At 37.3% G+C, this 20,385-nt stretch overlaps 1 long non-coding RNA gene across 1 annotated transcript in view; it reads right to left on the reverse strand.

Moving 5' to 3' along the window:
• Window positions 1-579: 579 nt before the first annotated feature.
• Window positions 580-20,385, reverse strand: part of LOC130453834 (uncharacterized) — a 36,927-nt gene continuing 17,121 nt past the window's right edge. Inside the window, exons 2-3 of the long non-coding RNA XR_008911418.1 lie at window positions 6,578-6,731; window positions 580-4,651 (exon numbers count right to left, since the gene is read on the reverse strand). This is a non-coding gene — a long non-coding RNA (uncharacterized LOC130453834). The remainder of the gene's footprint in view (window positions 4,652-6,577; window positions 6,732-20,385) is intronic.

Genomic DNA, 20,385 nt, shown 5'->3' on the forward strand with positions numbered 1-20,385 from the left:
TATAATAATTTATTCCAAGATTATAGTAGTAGCTATAAAGTCTTCTCACTGTTAATACTTTTCAACCCTTTCTTTTCTTTTGGTTGTTTTCTATTTGACTTTGAAGTTCTAGAAGTAGACTTTACATTCCTGGAAGTTTTCATTTGGACATTTGTTTTTATCAAGTGACCAGCAGATTCTTCTTATTTTAATTTTGTCTTCTCCTTCTCATACACAAAGGTAGTTTTTATTTGTGATTTCTTGAAAAGATATCTTTTTTTTAATCACACTTTTCAGGCTCAAAGAGACAAGTGAAGTAGAGAGAGATGGAGCAAGATAATTTTCAAAGTAAGATATTGAATATATTTTATAAGTTTAAAAACCCAATCCTTAATTAATATAGATTTATGGACAAGCTTCTTTTACCTTTCTTTTTTGCATATAAAACTGTTCATTTTAGTTGATGCTTGACAAGTTCAGAGAAATAAAAATTAAAATTAAAAATATACTTTCCAAGTTTAAAAAAATGATCATAGTTGTCAAAAGGTATAATAAATTTAAATTATTTTTCAAACTATTTTCCAGGTCTGATATTATTAAAAATAGATGCTTTACATTTCATTCACTTTATTGAATTTTGAATTTTGTTTGAATATTTTTAATGAGTGATGGAATAATTGAGTTCTTTTTGACCCATTCTAATATTCTGAGAATCCATTGTTTGGATAAGGTTTTATAACTTCTGGTTTAAGCTGTTCGATTCTTTCTTCTAGAATTCTTTCTCATTTCATTTATTACTTGTCTTCTTTTATTTCTTCCAGGTAATCTTGTGTTTCTTGTGGCCAATCTTTTTATTTATTTGGCTGGTTTTGTTTCTGTTTGTTTTTCCCCCTCTGAGGCACTGCTTCTAGTCTTGAGTTGTTATAGATTCATTTTCTTCTTTTGGTTATACTCCTGTGACATCTCTTGAGACATACCATTTCTTTAGACTATTCTATGTTTTATGTTTATTTATATCTCTAAGCTTAGTCCCTGATTTGGAACTCTGTTCCAGTACCAGATTCTTCCCCCTTCACATTCTCAGATGGGATGGTCAAGCCCCATTTGGAGGAGTTAGACCCCTAGTCAGGAAGACCTGAACTCAAATATAGTTTCATTCATTTACTAGCTGTGTAACCCTCTCTTTGAAAGTCATTTAACCTCTGTCCATCTCAGTTTCCTTAACTGTAAAATATGGATTATAATAGTAGCTACTTTATAGGGCTGTCATGAGGATAAAGTGAGAAATTTGTAAAATGATTAGCAAAGTGTTTGATACATAGAAGGCTAAATTATATAAATATATCCTTTTCTGTCTTCCTTTCCCCTACTTTACCTTGATTATCTGGAGTTCTGCCACTGACTATCATTGCTCCTGGTGTGTTTGCTTACAGGTATTAGAATCTTCTTAGATCATCTGAGTTGCCATTTCTCTCATCTTCAGAACCCTTTGGAGTATCTTAGATTATTTTCTGGAATACTTCCAGACCCTCTGTGGCCTCCTTATCAAAGTTCTGCTGGCTTCTTTTCCCTAACCTACCAGTTAAAGAAATATGGATTTTTGACTCCTCTTCTGCTTCTCTACCTGGTCCTTCCAGACTTCTACCCTTCCCAGTAGAATGTACTGCAAGCTTCAGGGCCCTCTGGAGTATCTCAAGTCAAAGCAGGATGGACTTTGAGCTTCTCTAGGGCACCAAGATCAGATTTCTGCCTATATCTGTTCTTAGGTACCTCTTCAGAGTGGTCAGAGCATTGTGGCTTTAGCAGGATGTAGGAGTTTCTCCCTTGATTTATTCTAATGCTTTCTGCCCTGCCTCCCCCTACCCAGATGTGGTGTTCCAGGCTTCAGGTTTCCCTGGCTTATTTACCTTCATCTATTACTATTACATCTCTGATGTAGGCTTCTGGTTATCTTTTTGTACAGTCCTAGGCTGAATGAAGGCACTTGCTCTAGTCTCTCTTTGAATTTCTTCATCATTATTTGGTCTGGTGCTCTTTTTATATTTTTGCTGAAGTGAATATAGGAGAAATAGGATTCTCTGTGACCCCTCACCAGCCATTATAACAAGAAGTCCTATTGCTTCACTTTTCCTTTAGCCCTTTTTTCTGATCCTTCAAGTCCTGAGCATTAGGTTCACTTCCTATTTCCCAATTCCTGCATTTGCTGTTTCTGTTGCTATGGTGACTAGTCCTTTCTAAGCCTGGGCTTTGAAACTCAGCTTTAAACTTTGACCACTGATTTTCTTCTCTTCCATCACCCCTCCTTCTCTCTCCCCCTCCCTTAATCTATCTCTATCTCTCTATCTCTGTTTGTCTGTCTGTCTCTCTGCTAATTTTAGGTCCCATTGGATTCTGTTTGCAGAAATCAGTCATGAACCTTGGCATAAAGCTGGGATATGAATAAGCACTTGAATCACACATGTAAAAATAAGATGCTGGGAGACCTTTGTGGGTAAAGATCTGGCTTTATTGTAACAGAGAAATCCCAGGGCCAGAAGTCTACAGATTCCTCAACTTTCATTGTTTAATGTCTGTCCCCCATCACTCTCAGCTCCCCCTTCCCTAGACTCCCTACCTCATAATGTCTCCAAAGATTTTTCCATCCCTCCTGGTTTCTCCGACTATTTCTAGACCATTTCTAGACCTTCTATTCTCTGAGACATTTCCAGATCTCCTGGTCTTTAAGACTATTTCTGGACCTCCTGGTCTCCATGATCTTTGGATGAACTTCTGGTCCCTGTGATTTCTTACAAGAATTGGTATTTGATATTTGATATTTGATTTAATTTGATATAAATACAATGCATTCACACATTTAGGATTAACATAGTAATTTACTTGTGATTAATATTACAACACACAAATAACAATATAAATAACAATACACACATACACTTGAAATTATAATTCGGGTATTATCCTGGGAGCAAATCCTTAATCTGGTTACATACACAGACTCTTGACTGTGTAATGTGTAGTAAGTATACTTACTATAAATTAAACAGTTACAAGGTAACAAACTAAAAGGATTCTCAAATAAATATAATCGAGTGGCTGTTTAAATTTCCTTCTTACACACGTGATAACAAATGCTACTGAACTCTGTTTCTGAAAGGCAAATTTGACTGATATCAAACAAGCAAGACATTTTTACTGTCATTATCCTTAACAATTGCACCAAACACTTTTAGGTATGGATGGGATAGTTTTATGGATGAGATAGTTTTATGGATGGGATAGTTTTATGCCAGGAGTTTATAAAATCATTAATTTAATACAATTGTTCAACATTCAAGTGTTGTATCTATAGGAAATAATTGAATTTTTACAAAAAGAAAAATAAATCAACAACCCCAAATTTCAAATTGAGCTAGAATCTTTCCAAAAATATGATTAGATTTTCAAGACATATTTGCCCTTATGTATATTTAGTATTGTCACATATTTCAATATATTTTTGGAGGATCCAGAGACCAATCCTGATTCTGTAATATATCATCTGTATGGCCTTGGGGAAATCACTCCTCTTTTGCAAGATTTATTTTTTCCATAGCAAAATAGTTATTATAATGTAATTGATGTTTTCCTCACTGTACTGTTTTGAGAAAATGACTAATAAAACTCTTGTGCCCTTTAACAGTGTAAGATGTATGTGGGATGTAATGGAGAGAGGGCTTGCTTGAAACCAACCCATGAATTGGAATGTTGGCTCTGCCACTTATCTCCTAAAGGAACTAGACAAGCAGTTTCTCCATCTGGATTGATTCCTCATCTGTAAAATGAGGGGATTGGATCTCATATCTTGTGTAGGCTTAAATCTAGACTCCTGTGAACATGGCCATGTTAGCACTAGGAAGAATAATTTATCTGAAAGTATTCTGATAGTACCTCCTTAATTTCCCAGGAATTCCAAGTAAGATTAAAATGTGTCTAAACTGAAAACTTCTAGGATTTTGAGTTTGTTAGGTAACATATTTGGGGAAAAGTTCAAGGAGGTCTTTATTCTGGATGAATTTAGTGCTTCATTGCTACTGCTACTAGTTCCAGGTTTAAAAAAAAAAGATAAAATACATGCACTAGTTAGTTCAAGATATAAAACAGGGATCCCAATGGAAAAGGTACATTTTGGGAAAAAAAGGAGGAAGTATTGTGTTTCCCACTGGGTAGTAAACTTAGGAAGTTTATTACCACCAGAGATGGCCCAAGCAAAAAATACAAATAACTCCCTCAAATGTTCCAGATAAATCCACAGGTGACAGATTCAGGATATAGGTTAGGGGACTTGGGATGCTTTAGGTTAGTCAGAAGCTGGAATCATGCTGTCTTGGAAACTAAACTACTCCTCTGCTATTGCCCAAGAGGTTAAGAATCCAGGAATATTATCTAAGAATTCCCTTTTGAGTCCATGTAGGCAAACACATTTGCTTCTTGTGTTATGTGGATCTTCGGGAACTCTCAGGACCTCACTTGCTATAATCTCTTGGGCAAAGTCCACTTTTAGGTATTTTCCTTTCAGATTCTGTGGACAAGCCCATGTCCTATTCAGCCACTGGTTTCTGCAACCAGTTGCAGTTATGCTTGTAGGGAAGGGTAAAATCGTCTTCCATTCTTTCAGCATTCCAGAGGAATGGTACTAGAAAAAAAGGGAAAAAATGAAATATAAGGCCAAAAGAGGTGCAAAAGCATGTTTTAATGAAGGCTGAAAACATGATACAGTACTTTGGAAATTGCTGGAAGGTGAATACTTAAAACATCACAGCTTAAACATTAATGAGACAGAGATGAAAATACATCTCCCCTTCATCTCCACTCTGGACTGTCTCCTTCACAACGTGTTGTGGTCGCTCAGGAAGTTCTTTATGTGCAGCTAGTACTGACTGAGGGACCAAAGAGTTCCAGACCTTTCAAGAAGTTACAGTCCCGGGCTGAAAACTTCTACTTTAGGATCACCCTTTCCTCACCTATGTAAAGGAAGGGAAAAACCCCAAAGCAGAATGAGAATCCAGGGAATTGAGATTCTACTCAGGTTTCCCTGGACAAATGCACACTCCAGCTGCCATGTATAAGCAAACACCATGGCTATTATGTTGGATGGAGGGAGGAAATAAATTAAGATCAAGATACTAGTAAACAAATCTCATGGGTTTGTGTTAAGGGCCATTACTTAGCACCTTTTCAGGAAATAAATAAGAAACCCTTTGGTCTTAGAGGGACACATGCTATCGTGTGTGTGTGTGTGTGTGTGTGTGTGTGTGTGTGTTGATATGTGTGTATTTATTTTTGCTGTGTCTTTACTGTAGTTATTACTGATCCATGAGAACTACATGTTTTCTTTAAATATCATTTTCCTTTATATACTTAAAATATCATCTTTATCCTTATCACCATGATTATCATCATCTTCATCACCATAACCAATCATTTTTAGTACTTTCAGATTTATGCTGTGATTTCAAGAACCATGAGTAGAGATTATAAGCATTATTATCCCTGTCTAAATACAGGCCTGGATATTATATCGGATCTATATCTTATCAAAGAGGTTTGTACACAGAAGAAAAACAACTGCTCGATCACATGGGTTGATGGGGACATGATTGAGGATGTAGACTCTAAGCAATCATACTAGTGTGAATATTATAATATAGAAATAGGTCTTATCAATGACATAAAACCCAGGGGAATTACTCATACTGATTGGCTACTGGGGGAGGGGAGGGAAAGAACATGAGTCATATAACCATTAAAAAATAATCTAAATCAATTAAATAAATAAAAATTTTCAATCCTAAAAAAAATTAAAGAGGTTTATAGGAGATTCTGTATTAGGTGATTGTTCTTTAAGGATTATGGTAATGAGGAATCAAATCTGCCACCCTCCTCCCTGTGTCTCCCTCCTTCCTTCTCCCTCCCTCTTCAGTTCATCTCTTCAGTTGATGACAAACTGTAATTCATTTCTGAATAAGTTTCCTGATATATCTAATAGATAACTCACTCTTTGAATGGTTGAAACAAGGGGTTTATTTAAGGAAGGAGGAGGAAAAGGAAATTGGATAGGAGAGAGGGTTTAGGGTTTCCCTGATCTTAAATAATCCTAAATTGAGAATAATATTGTACAGTCTTGAATGAGGGTTGTGGCTAACAGGTTGAGGATCTTTGAGTTACTTCCTGATACAAGAGAAAAAATCAGTAAGAAGAGGATCTTCTCAGTCCTTACTCCTTCCTGTCTCAGGAGAAAGAGAGAGCTCCAACAGTTTGGATGCCTCTTTTTAACAGTCTTCTCCTGGTCATATTCTCCTCAGGAATGTTCCTTGATTGACAGCTTTTGCAAACCTTCATCCATTGCCTCTGTTACAGGTTTTCTTCAATTTACTCATCCACAATTCCTAATATTGGCAATGGAACAGGTGAGAAGACTATGTCTGCTGGTACTTCCTGAGAACAGATCTCATCCCATTTCAGTTAAAAATTTCATCCTTAGTCATTGCAGAACAAGAAGCCAGAAAAATGCCCTAAATAAATACATATTTTTGCCATTGAGTGACAATCAACAGATTACCTTGGTCTGGGCCATGAAAAAAGAAAAACAGGGTCTTAGGTCAGCTACTCTCCAATCAATTTAGTCAACTTGAAAGAAGGCAGCTGTTCTCCTAGCTCCGATTTCTTAATAGACCATGGATATCAACGATTTCTCGGGAAGTGATTCCTGTGCCCTTCAAGAACAACAAAACAAGAAAAACTGAAAAGCTCCAAGTCAGAAATCACAGGCTAAAATGAGGACATATAATCATAGATTACCAGGGACTCTTTCACTGAATTAAAGCAAGAGAAAGTAAGTTGAGTTTATTTAAAAGGCAGCATGATATAGCAACAAGGATTTTAGGTCAGAGGACCTGGGGTCTAAAACTTGTCCTACCAGTAACTCCCATATGACTGGGCAAATCACTATCCTCAATTTCCTCATTTGTAAAATAGATTAACCAAATGAAATCTTGGGCAGCTTTCAGAGGCGAATTGTAAGGTCCTAGTTGATTCTTAGTACTTAGAAAGTTTGAGTCCAAACTCAAAAGTCTAGGTTATAGAACAGCCCAGTATGCCAGCATAGACTGGGTTACTTTTCCTGCTTCTTGGTGTGTATACTAGAAGGATTTATAGGGGTACAGGGGAGGGTGGGGGTGGTGATGACATGAAAAGAGGCTCAGAAGAACAAATGGCAGCTAAGGTCACCTTTCAGTTCAAGGTGGTCTAGGACAACTGCAATTCTGACCAAGTTCAATATCAAATGCCATAGAAAGTTTCACTCCTTAGAAGATTATTTTTGGTCTAAATTTTCTTTTAATATGAAAGTGACCTCTCATGACCCACTAGTTAATGTGTGTGTGTGTGTGTGAAGAGCAGATAGATTTTTTTTTTACTTTAGTGAAATTACTTTTCCTGTAGCAAAATATATATATATATATATATATATTGCTATATCTTCTTTCACTTATCTTGATACCTTTTCAAGCAATGTCATATTGCCATGTTATACTGGTGAGACTCAATTTCCTTATCTTCAAATGCTAAAGCTTAATTCTGAGGGTTGCTGTGAAAAGCAAAGGTGATAATATATATAAAACACTTTGTAACACAATATACATACATAGGCATTCATATCACAATATAAGTGAGTCATTATCATTAAAAATCAGGAAACATTCATTTGAGAGCTGCTCTGTCCTGATTGGTATGAATAATGAATCAATGAAATAGTCTCTATTCTAACTCACATTCTGCATTTCTATTAGGATGGCATCAATGACAATATTTTACATTACAGGAAACTTTGAGTAGCATGAGCCCAAATAGATACAGCCATTTCATGGGATTCATTCTTCCTATTATTTGGGACCCGGCTGTGCACGTTTAGACCATTGTATGAGGCACTAAATTATGTCTTGAAAGCCCTTCTAGCACTGTATTTCTGCAACTGTAAATTAAGAAGAAAAATTCATCCCAAACATATTTCTGTAATACTTTACAGTCTGAAAACCAAAAAACTGGGGAAGTTTGAAAGGCTGGAAGTCGAAGTGCCTGTGAAAACATTTTCACATATATTACAGGAATCATTTATGGGTACACATATAAAAGGAAGTGAAAAATATATAAAGCCATGCGTTAATAAACATTGTATCTATGCTATGTATCCCATTTGCATGTATGTATATATGCACACATGTGATAAACATACACATGTATACCTACTTATACATGTGTACATACAATCCAGTAAACATTTATTAAGCACCTACTATATGCCAGGACCTGTGCTAAGTTCTGTGGATACAAAAAGGGCAAAAAACAGTCCCTGCCCTCAAGAGGCTTCTTAATAGAGAAGAAAACATGGAAACAAATGTATGCAAGGAAGCTTTATACAAGATAAATAGAAAATAATTGAAAGAGGGAAGATACTGGCATCAAAAGGGATTAAAGAAGGCTTCCTGTAGAAGATGGGATTTTAGTTTGAACTTAAAGAAAGTCAAGGAGGTCAATAGTTTAACCAAAGAATTTCATTTTTGCATTTCAAGCAAGGGAGACAGGCAGAGAAAATGCCCATATAGCCAAGACATGGAGTATATTATTTGGGGAATAGCCAACAGGCCAGTGTTACTGGATTGAAGAATCTATTTTAAAGAATAGAGTGTAAGAAGTCTGGAAATCTAGGAGGGGAACATATTTTGAAGAGCGCTGAATGTAAGATGGAGCATTTTGTAATTGTTCCTAGATGATATAAATGCACACATGCATATACATACATATAAAAATATGTATATTGTTGTTGTTGTTGTTCAGTCATTTCAGTTGTGCCCCACTCTTTATGACCCCTGTAATAGTCAAAGGAATTGTAGAGGATTGAAGAGGTACAGAGGATGAGGAAGGGTTTGTAACGGAATGAAGGAGTTGAAAGGATAGAGGGAATATGGATGCTGGTGAAGTAAAAGGAGAGAGATTTGTGATTTGCCCAGGGAAACACAGCTAGTCAGTATCTGAGGGCCAATTTGAACTCAGGTCTTCCTGACTCCAGCACCCCATCCTCTGTTACTCAATATTATTTATTGTATTCCTTCTGATTCTATGGTAAGAGGTAAAGATATTATAGGCAATTAAACATATTAGTATATAGCCATGTTCATTTGGGAATATAATTCATATTATTAAACCATCATTATATGATTAAGATGCTATTAAATGTAGCTTAGAGAGAAAAGGGTAGAATTGCTGTCAGTGGAGGAGTAAGGAACCTGAAATCAAACCAAGAATTTAACTGGATAATTCTACATAATCCATATGCCTAAAAAAATCAGCACCATCACATTCAGAGGTGAAAGAGTTGAAGGACAAATGTGTTGTTAGTCATTTTTCAGTCTTGTCCAACTCTTTGTTGTCTCATAGAGCTTTAGTGGTCCACAAAGGTTCTCTGACCCATCAACCTCATCTTACGCTTATGGACACGAAGACCTTGGTCATAGACATATAGATATCAAAGGGTAGACCTGGAATGCAAACCTATCACTTCGTTTCCAAATCCCAGGCTATTTTCACCAAAGCTCATTCCATGCCCTTTGAGCCTGGAGGTACACATATTATAATTTCCATTTTAGAGATAGGAAAACTGATGCTGATGAAGGTTTCTTAAAAATGGTCTCCCCACTAGCAACAGAGGTGAAATAAAGAATTTGCATGTCCTAGACAGCATTTGAAAATGATCTCTTCTCTCTCTACACCCTCATAGTATCCACCTAGGGGCCTTACATGCAGACATCCATGTTTCATAAGGGAGGAAATTGTCTGCAATTTTTAAAAAAGCACATTGGTAAGTCTTTATGTTTAAAAAAACATTCTTTTGAAATAAAAAGACTGGGAAATCCTCTGGGCAAAGATCTGTCTTTATTGTGAGCAAGAATGTAATCACAGAATCAATAATCAACACCTTAATAAATGCTTTGAGAGTGGTTAGAGTATTTTACTAAAGTCATAAGATGCAGCTGTGTTATTTGTACCAAGGATCTAATCCTAAACAAGGGTTTGTGTATGTAATAAGATTACGTATTTAGTCACAGGATAGTATCTGAATAATAGCCTTAAATGTAGGTACTTCTATATTAATCATAAGTACATTACTATATCAATATTAAGTGTGTGAATTTATCTTATAATGTACTTTCTAGCAAATTAATTCACTTAAGAGGTCTTAAAGACCGTGGGAAGAGGAATGAAGTTTGAGGGTGTTGGGGACAAACATGAAACTATAAAAGAGGGTATATTTTGCAACTGGGAGTCTCAGAATTCAATCTGAGGTGTCAGTAGACCTCTAGTCCTGTGATTTTATTGCTCACAAAGCCAGATCTTTGCCCAGAGGGGTTTCCAAGTCTTTTTATTTCAGTTGGCACCTCATATGGGACTCAACCCCACACTTTGTTGCACTCACCCCTCTCTACCTGAGTCTATTCCTAATTCTGGCTCTGAGTAGAAAAATCAGTAAACTTTCATCTTTTCATTTTAAATTCTGTGTTTTTCTATTAATCAACTCATCAACAAGTATTTACTAGGTGCCTACTATGTGTCTGGCATTGTGCCAGGCAGGCTACTTACATGGCCCCTGATTAATTAATTGTGCAATATATTTTCAACAGAAATTATGTCCTGCAGATGGTCTTATCACATAATTTTAGGTTCTAATTTAGAGATGATTCATGTGGATGCAATTGCTCCCTGGAAGAATTTTAAATTGGGTGCTGAATACTGACCCATTTCATAAAGCAATCTGCTACTCAGCATACAAGAGACCTCATGGGACTTAATTTTTCCTAGAGGAACACTAATCTGTAGTAGGCTTTTCTTAAGAAGCTGGTACATACAGCTCCCTTTGCTAGGAATTAAATTTCTTAGTAAAACAGAGGATCATACGTTTTAAACCTGGAAAGGACCTAAGAGGTCCCATAATTCAATCCTCTTGTTGATCAATAATTTTCAGTTATATCCAATTTTTCATGATCCCATTAAGGGATTTCTTGGCAAAGATACTGGAGTAGTTTTCCATTTCCTTCTCAGGCTCATTTTATTGATGAGGATACTGAGGCAAACGGAATTAAATGACTTGCCTGGGGTCACACAGCAAGTAAATATCTGAGTCCAGATTTTAATTCAGGAAGATAGGTCTTCTGACTCCAGGCCTGGCACTCTACCCACTGGGCCCCGTAGCACAAGACACCATTTTTTCCAAGGCATTACACTAATTTTCAGGTTCTGGTTGCCAAATGAGGTCAGGAGAACTGATAAAGGAGGACAGAAGTGTCCACGTCTGTGGAATGTACTTAATAAATACAGTAAAAGCAATCTCTGTAACCTATTGAATAAGAAAGTCTGATCTGAATCATAGACCTGGCACCTACTAGCAATGTAACTTGGAGAAAATCGTTGTGTTTTAGAAAGATTATATTACCCCATCAGCAAAATTCTCCTCTCAATACATGGGAGAAATCATGGAGAATTTTATTTTCTGATCTATTTCATTGACCAAAGCTCATATATTACCTGCCTTTTAAAAATGCAGTCACAAGGTCAAACCTCTCCAAAGCCCTGATCATGCTGTTTTTATTATAGTTATTGATGTTTAATTTACTCCTTGTCCTGGACAATAAGTTCCTTGAGGGCAGGGACAATCTTACTTGTTCACATACATCCTCAGCACAAAATCATGCCTTGTCTAGAGCAAAAACATAATAAATATTCTTTGCCTCCAATTGGCAACCTTACAGGCTTGGTGGAAGGAGTTTGCCTTTGAGAGGAGAGAGATTCAGAGCATCTTTGTCCATTCATTGCTTTGTAAGCAAGCCCAGGGCTAAGCATGATTTGCTGATAACATAAATGAAATTGTTTAAGACCCTGAATGCGACAGCCTTAGAAGCCTGTGCTCACAGCAGTACATCAAACTGAAAAATAGCTTCTTCTGGAACATCTAAGTATGGCAGATCTGAATTAAATTCAGCAGGGAAACAGGAAGCCTAAGCCCACGCCTCTGTGTGTAGGTGTCGCTAAATTGAGATGGCCTTTCTACACTGCACAGAGACAAAGACTGCCCATTGGCAGTTAAATAATTTACTGTACATAATCTGAGGCTACAGATTTGATTGCTGTAAAATGAGGAGGTTGGCCTGGTTGAATGTTAAAGTTCCTGCTTGCAAACTAGCTGGCGTTTATTTATATAAATCTCTATTGGTTACTTTGATGCTTTTGCAGGTATTACTTCATTTATTTTCACAAAAATCTTTTGAGAAAGAGTACAAATACCATTTATCCATTTTAAAGATGAAAAGGGGGAATTTGAGAATCACAAGCTCATGAAATTTCAAAGTTAGAAGGGAATTTAATTGGAACACTCTCCTTCCTCATCTCCATCTCCTAACTCCCCTGGCTTCTTCCAAGTCTCAGCTAAAGTCACACCTTTTGAAAGATGCCTTTTCCAGTCCTCTCTAAATTTATTGCTTTTCCTCTGAGACTGTTGTTCAGTTGTTTCATTGGTATCTGACTCTCCATGATCCCTTTGGTATTTGTTTGTTTGTTTTTGGCAAAGATACTGGAGTAGTTTGCCATATTCTTCTCCAGCTCATTTTACAAATGAGGAAACTGAGTTGAATAGGGTTAAGTGACTTGCCCAGAGTCACACAGCTAATAAATGTTTAGTTTTTTTCAGCAAAGATACTGGAATGGTTTACCATATTCTTCTCCAGCTCATTTTACACATGAGAAAACTGAGTCAAACAGGGTTAACTGCCTTGCCCAGGGTCACACAGCTAGTAAATGTCTAAGGCTAGATTTAACTTATGAAGATAAGTATTACTGATTCTAAGCCTCATGCTTTATCCAGCTGTCCCCCCACCCCAAGACTAACCCCTACATTTATCATGTATGTTATTTTTAAACATGCTCATTTGCATGTTGTCTCCCCCATTTAAAGGGTGAAGAACTTAGGACTAGACACATTTTCTTTTGCCTGCCTTTGTAACCTCACAATTTAGTACAGTGTGTGGTATGTAGTAGGTGCCTAATAAATGATAGTTTAAATTATTGACTGATGCCCTACTCCAAGTCATACCTGAAAATGAGTCCCCCTACAAGTAGTCCCACAGCAGTGCCTGGCAACTTATAAATGAAAGAGCAGCCACCTCACACAGTCCGGCTTCAGAGGCAGCTTTTCCCTCTCTGGGGTCATTCTCATTTCTAAAAGGTTTGCACTGATCTGGTTCCAAATTTGCATACTTTCATCTTTTGGCAATGTCACTCACTTCAGAGTTCTGCCTAGGGGTCCAAGAAGAGTGCGTCTAATCATGTTTCCATGTGCCAGCCCTTTAAATAATTGAAGACGGCTACCATATTGTTCTCAAGTATTTACATCTCCATGGCAAAACTCTCTGCTTCCTTCAACTGATCTTCATATGGCAAGAATTTCAAAAATAATAACCAACTAAAATTGTGCCTGGAATAAATTGGATTGGGATGGATAGGGAAGAGCCAGGTGGAGGGTACAGTCATATGAGACTCACTGACAAAATGAGGTGGTCTGGTTCTCAGAGCCCCATAGCAGCGAGTGGCACAATAGATAGATTGCTACACCTGGAGCCAGGAAGATTACTCTTTCTGAGATCAAACCTGACCTCTGGCACTGGCACTGACTAGCTATGTGACCCTGAACAAGTCATTTAACCCTGTTTTCCTCAGTTTCCTCATCTTTAAAGTGAGCTGGAGAAGGAAATGGCAAATTATTTCAAAATCTTTACCCAAAAACTTCAAATAGGGTTATGAATAATCAGACATGGCTAAATGACTGAACAACAACCTCTAAGAGAATAACTTAAGTATGCAAGGACAGCAGTGGCCTTAAAGAGGAGGTTGGAAAACATGTCATCCTAGGGAAGAAGGGTGCCACCTACTGTTGGAACCTGAGGCAAAGACTCATTCAGTCCATTCTAGATCCAACATTACAATACTCATGGTCCTTCACCATCCTAATTGCCTTCCTTTGTACATTCTCCAAATTTATGATATGCTTCCTATAAAATGATGTCCAAATCTGTAAACAGTCCTAGAAATATGATATGCTAAGTCAAAGTTCAACAGAATTACAACCTCCTTTTCCTTTATTTCATGTTTTCTTTTATATACTTAAGATCACATGCACTTCCTTGGCTTCCATAAAACAGTATTAATTCATGTCAAGCTTGGTGCCCACTGAAACTTTCAACTCTTTTTTTAGAGAAATTTCCATCTAGCTATGCTTTCGATATCTTGCAATTATGAAGTTGATTGGTCATCCCACGCATAAAACTTTACATTACTCCCCTTTAATTTAATTTGATTCCATTTGGTCCAATGTTCTTATCTATCACAAGCTTTGTGAATGCCAACTCTGTTTTAAAATATTTTACCTATTTTTTCCAGCTTTGTGTCATATGAAAATTTAACAAACATGTTAATGATATCTATGACTGGGATAGATACAATTGTAGTTCCCAGGATGAATTCCACTGGAAATCTCCTTCCAAGTTGATATAGAATAACTAACCTTGGGGTCCAACCATTTGGCTACTAAAATGATCTGATTGTATCTTCTAGCCAAACTTTTTCCATCTTTTCTAGAGGTTTTCAGATATTTTCCTAATAGTTAGGAACAGTTAACATATCCTAAAGCATTATCTGAGATATATATTTATTAACTATCGAAAAGGGAAATATTAGTTTGGCATGCCCTGTCTTTGATGCTATTTGTTTGGCATGTCCTGTCCTTGATAAAGCTTTATTGGCTCCTTGTGATCTCTTCTTTTATTCCCTAGATGTTTACTAACTCTCTTTTGGATATTATGCTTTAGAATTTTTCCAGCAATTGATTCTGTTCTCATTGATCCACATTGTGCAGATGCTATTTACATCCTTTTTTCAAAACTATTTTAAAAATTATAACAATAACCCCCCCCCCCAACTTTTCCTTCTCTAATCCCTTGGAATATCTCTGATCCTCTAGAGAAGAAGAAATGAAAAATTACTTTGAAAAATGGCTCATCACTCACATCCTACAATTATTTGAGTGAATTAAAACAAAGTTGTCAGGCCAGGTAATTCAGCTGACTTGTTATACTCTGTACCTTAGATGAAATGAAAACAAGATTGCCTCAGTTCTGTCTGGAGTATACATTATACAAACCACTCTGAAAAAAAATACCATCTTCTTGCCCTCCACCAACTTTTGTCTAAGATGCCTTGTTGGGTTTTCAAAGCCTCCAAGTCAGTGGAACAGAAGGTCACACAGGTCCAATCTGGCTAAAAAGGCCTTGAGTCTGAGTCTGGTGAAAGGCCTTGTCTTCATCATCTAAGCCTTAGATTCTAAGGACTAACCAATAGTTACTTAGAATTTGATCATCATGTTGGCCACAAGGGGGTGAATTTTTCAGTTAGTGCAGTTTTCAATGAGTCTAAGGGTTATAATCTCTATTTCCCACATAAAGTCACAATTACAGATCTTTGAAGAACTAAAGTACTTACCCACTTTTGGTTTTCACTTTCTTGGTGATCCTATAAAATTCTGCTTTTAGTCATCTTCGGAAGAACGATTCATTATACACCTATTAGCACTATTGTTGCTGGCTACTTGCCATTCATGTTGAACAAATCACTTGCAATTGTTATCCATTGCATGTTGTTTCTGTATTCAAATATGTCTGCAGCATGGACCACTGCAACATGGAAAGATCATTGGCCTAGGAGGCAGGATTTTTGGTTTCAAATGTCAGTTCTTCCACTTACTGCCTGGGTGTTATTGAAAAGTCATATCACTTTTCTGGACCTCAGTTTCTTCAACTGGAAATTATAGGGATTGAACTAGGTTATCTCTAAGGACTATTATGGCTCTACATCTATGATGCTAGGATCCCATCATATGACTAGGATGTACTGAACTTGAATACTCAAGAGGAGAACTGAAAAAAATGAAACTCAATTTAATCCAACATTTATTAAATATCTAATATATATATGTATGTATATATATATATATATATATATATATATACACCAATACTCTGTGCTAGGCACCAAGAATGCGAATAAAGAAATTATGCAACTCCTTCCTTGGAAGCTTACATTATACTGAGGAAAATTCAAAAGTCAACAGAGAGAGAGAGAGACAGAGAGAGAAAGACAGAGAGACAGAGACAGAGACAGAGAAAGACAGAGAGACAGAGAGAGTGTGAATTTTAAAAGTCTCCATCTTGGTCTAGCACCCAAAAATTGTGCACACCCACCTACACGGGCATGCGCTAGTCAATGACTAATCAGAAATAACTAACTGCCCACCTGGGCTGTCCTAAGCCAAGCTAGAGCCAACCATTGGATTTGTGAGACACAGGAAGTGAGGTAGGGAACAGCCTCTGAGATTCGCGGAACTTCCTGTGGGGAGAGCTAGAGAGAGGGGTTGGTGTTAGGAGCTTGGAGAGAGAGGACGCCCGCAGACAGCTTTCCTTCAGATCGGTCACGTGAGTTAAGGACTGATTCTTTCCACCTGGGCCTTTAGGCCTAAACTCCCTCTGCCTTGGTCAGAGGTTGAGTAGCCTCTTTCCCTTTTCTCTTCTCTCCTTCTCTCCCTAACCTTTTCCCCACTCCCAGTGTGATTAAACCTCCATAAACCTCATTCTGACTTGAGTGTTTCATTTTAGGAATTTCATAAGTAAATTCCTTGGCGGCCATTGTAAAATATTATATAAATCTTGTAGCCACATTTGTAACCATTACTATATTATAACCTTCTCCCAGAAGCCTTAAATTTCCCCATTACAGTTTGGCTAACCACTACGGGAAAAAAGAACCTTATCAGTCTTCTGATCTCCTTACTATCACCTGGGAGAAATCCCACCCCGGCTACCCCCCCCCCCCCCCCCCCCCCCCCCCCCCCCCCGGCTCTTGGCCCTGCCTTAGTGCTTGGAAGGTTTCTAGAACCTCAATAAATTTCCTGAATTTTCTTGCCTTTTCAACCCACTTATTGCTCACTCCCTCAGTCCTGTTACCAAATACCTTGGCTTAAAGACACAGCTGCCAGAACAGGTGAGTATAAAACACCTTTTCTCTTTTCCCTTTACCCCTTAAGTTAAATTGGGGTCAACAGGATTTTTTTTTTCCTTCTCCTCTTTGTCTCTCATTTCCATCTCCTTTTACTTTAAGGAGGTGGCTCAGTAGAGAGAGGCAGGCCAGGCTTACCTAATCAACTAAGCAAGGAGGAACCTCAGGAGAAGGAGCTCTTAGGAGCTCCTAGCCCGCAAAAAACAGCTGAATACAGCTAGGGAGCTAACTTAAAACCCATTTTTTTTTCTGTTTCCTGGCCTTTCTAGTCTTAAAAATTTAAGTGGGCTTTGCTCAAGGAAGATAGCACATGGTCATAGCGGCTTTAGCCTGAGGGCCAAAGAAGATTGCTGGGACCCACCCACATACACTTTGTAAAGAAGGAGAATTTACAATACAATAGGCCCTTAGCCTGTATAGGGTTGTAGACTCAGAGCCACCTATTGTAAAAAGAAAAAGCCTGTGGAAAGTTTGCTGCTTTGCCCTGCTCCCCACTTGCTTTGTGAAATTACAAAATATACATATAAAAATGAGTACTATATCCTTTGACAATTATAAGGCAGCTGAAGAAGTAGGGGCATTGAGGAATGAAGGATACCTCCAAATTTTTATATTAATAGGTACTGTCATTTTTGTACTCCTCAATACTATATTTAGAGATGAAAAAATAAAAAAAATTGAGGATAAAATAAAACAAAATGAGGAGAAAATAAAACAAAATGAGGAGGAAATAAAGCAAAATGAGGATAAAATAGAAAATATTGAGGATAAAATAGAAAATGTTGAGGATAAAATAGAAAAAATTGAGGATACAATAGAAAAAATTGAGGATAAAATAGGAAATATTGAGAATAAAATAGAAAAAATTGAGGATAAAATAGGAAATATTGAGAATAAAATAGGAAATATTGGGGATAAAATGGGAAATATGGAAGATAAAATAGGAAAAATTGAGGATAAAATGCAAGCCCAATTAGAAGATCTAAAAAGTTTCTTACAGGATCAATTGACAAACAACCACTCTACCAGAAATAGACCTGTTTCTGAACCTTTGAATGAGGAAATTTCCTTCCCTGAAATAGAGATGGAAAATACCTTTCCTATAGCCAAGTTAACAGACTGCTTCTCTCGTGTAGTGCAAATCTTGTCTGAATTTAATCCCCAAAACCCTTCCCCGGCAATCCCAGATTCTCATGTTCCTTCTCCTACAGAAAACCAAATTCCAATGCAAGAGAGATCTTGTCCCCCTAGAAAAACCTGTCCTTGTCAAACTGACCCACAGGTGCAAAATCCAACTAGAGGCCTGTTTCCTCTAAGAGAAGTACCTGAAATAGGACGAAATGGGGATGTGGTGACTTTAAGACATAGGATACCGTTTACTCCCCAAGAAATAAATGAATTTACACGAAATATTCCCACATATGAACAAGATCCTTTTCTAGTAACAAAAAAGATGGGAGACATATTTTTTCAGTATAATCCGTCTTACAAGGACGTTGAGAGCTTACTCCAGGCTTTTTTAAGTGAACGTGAAAAAAATAAAATAATTGCTCATGTCAACAAAACCAGGGGGCGTAATGCAGCACATTGGCCATCTCAGGATCCCGAATGGGACTATAACAATCCTGAGGATTATCTACAACTATACCGTTGTAGAGAGGCCATCCTCACGTCCATGAAGGAATGTGCGGACAGTACAGATAAGTGGATGGAACTGGAAAAAATTAAGCAAAAGGAAAATGAAACACCCTCCAGATTTATGGACAGAATTATCGAGTTTGGGGACAGATACTTAGATTGGGACTTAACTAAAGAGAGTAGTATAAGACAAGCTAGAAGAATCTTTGTAAACAATTCTTGCAAAGCAATTAAAAATTATTTCAAAACACAATGCCCAAGATGGTCAGATATGGACCTTGAAGAATTGCGAAAAACAGCTATATATGTTTTAAAGGGAAACGAAGAAAAGGAGAAAGAAAATGATGATGACATGGAGGAAATGAAGAAAAAAATGAGATATTTAATAGATAGGATAACTAAATTAGAAAGTGGGCAGGGTAATGAACCAACGACAATTGCCCCTCTCCAGAAATCCAATGGTTGGCTCTAGCTTGGCTTAGGACAGCCCAGGTGGGCAGTTAGTTATTTCTGATTAGTCATTGACTAGCGCATGCCCGTGTAGGTGGGTGTGCACAATTTTTGGGTGCTAGACCAAGATGGAGACTTTTAAAATTCACAAGAGACAACGAGATAGAGGGACAGAAGCAAAGAGAAACACAAAGAAAGAAACAAAGACAGAGGCAGAAATGAAGACAAAGACAGAAACAGAGACAGAGACAAAGATAGAGATAGAGAGAGTCAGAGAAACAGAAAAAGGCAGATACAGAGGCAGAGAGATGGAGAGAAGTGAAGAAAGAGCTAACAACTAAGGAAAATCGGGGGGGGGGGGGGGGGGAAGCTTTTTGTAGAGGCAACACCTGAGCTGAGTCTTGAAAGAAGTTACAGATTTCAAGAGATAAAGGAGAAGAGAGGAGTACATGGCAGGAATGAGGAATAATAAGTGCAAAGCATGGAGAAAATGAACAGCTGTTTGGAACTGCTGTCCCAAATTGAGCATAAGATGACTATCAAATTTAAGAGTTACTTTTTAAATGTTGCTTATACTAAAGATATACTTCTTGTGTATGTGCAGATTCATAAAGGCTTCACCTCAATTACATCCTTCATTTAATGAGAACATCTAATACATGAGTTCTTAAATACTTTTTGGGTGTCATGAGCATCTTGGCAATCTGGTGAAACCTGTGAACCCTTCTCAGAATTGATTTTTAAAGTATGAAATATGTAAAATAACAAAGGAATATTATTGTCTAATTATTTAAGAAAAAAGTTCATGGACTCCATATTAAGAACCCTCTATATGTGTAGTTGTTCTTGATAGCAAGATCTTACACTGCTGTTCTCTAATGCTGATGATATTATAATTCATATTGTCACTTATGTTCCCATCTCATCCAATCTACAGTATGGCAAACTCCTGGAGAACAATCAGGAAAGATTGTTTAGATCAACTGCACATTCATGGTGTGCCTGTTTATAGATCCTTGGTCCAGACTTATAGGGGGAGAAGATGGTCTTTCTCTGGAAAATCTCAAAAAACTGTGTTAATCCTTTGATAAACCCCAAGGCCCTTGGTCAAGTAAAGATTAAGGGAAATGAGAG

This window comes from Monodelphis domestica, chromosome 4 (genome assembly GCF_027887165.1).
Source record: "Monodelphis domestica isolate mMonDom1 chromosome 4, mMonDom1.pri, whole genome shotgun sequence".
NCBI classification, from domain to species: Eukaryota; Metazoa; Chordata; class Mammalia; order Didelphimorphia; family Didelphidae; genus Monodelphis; species Monodelphis domestica.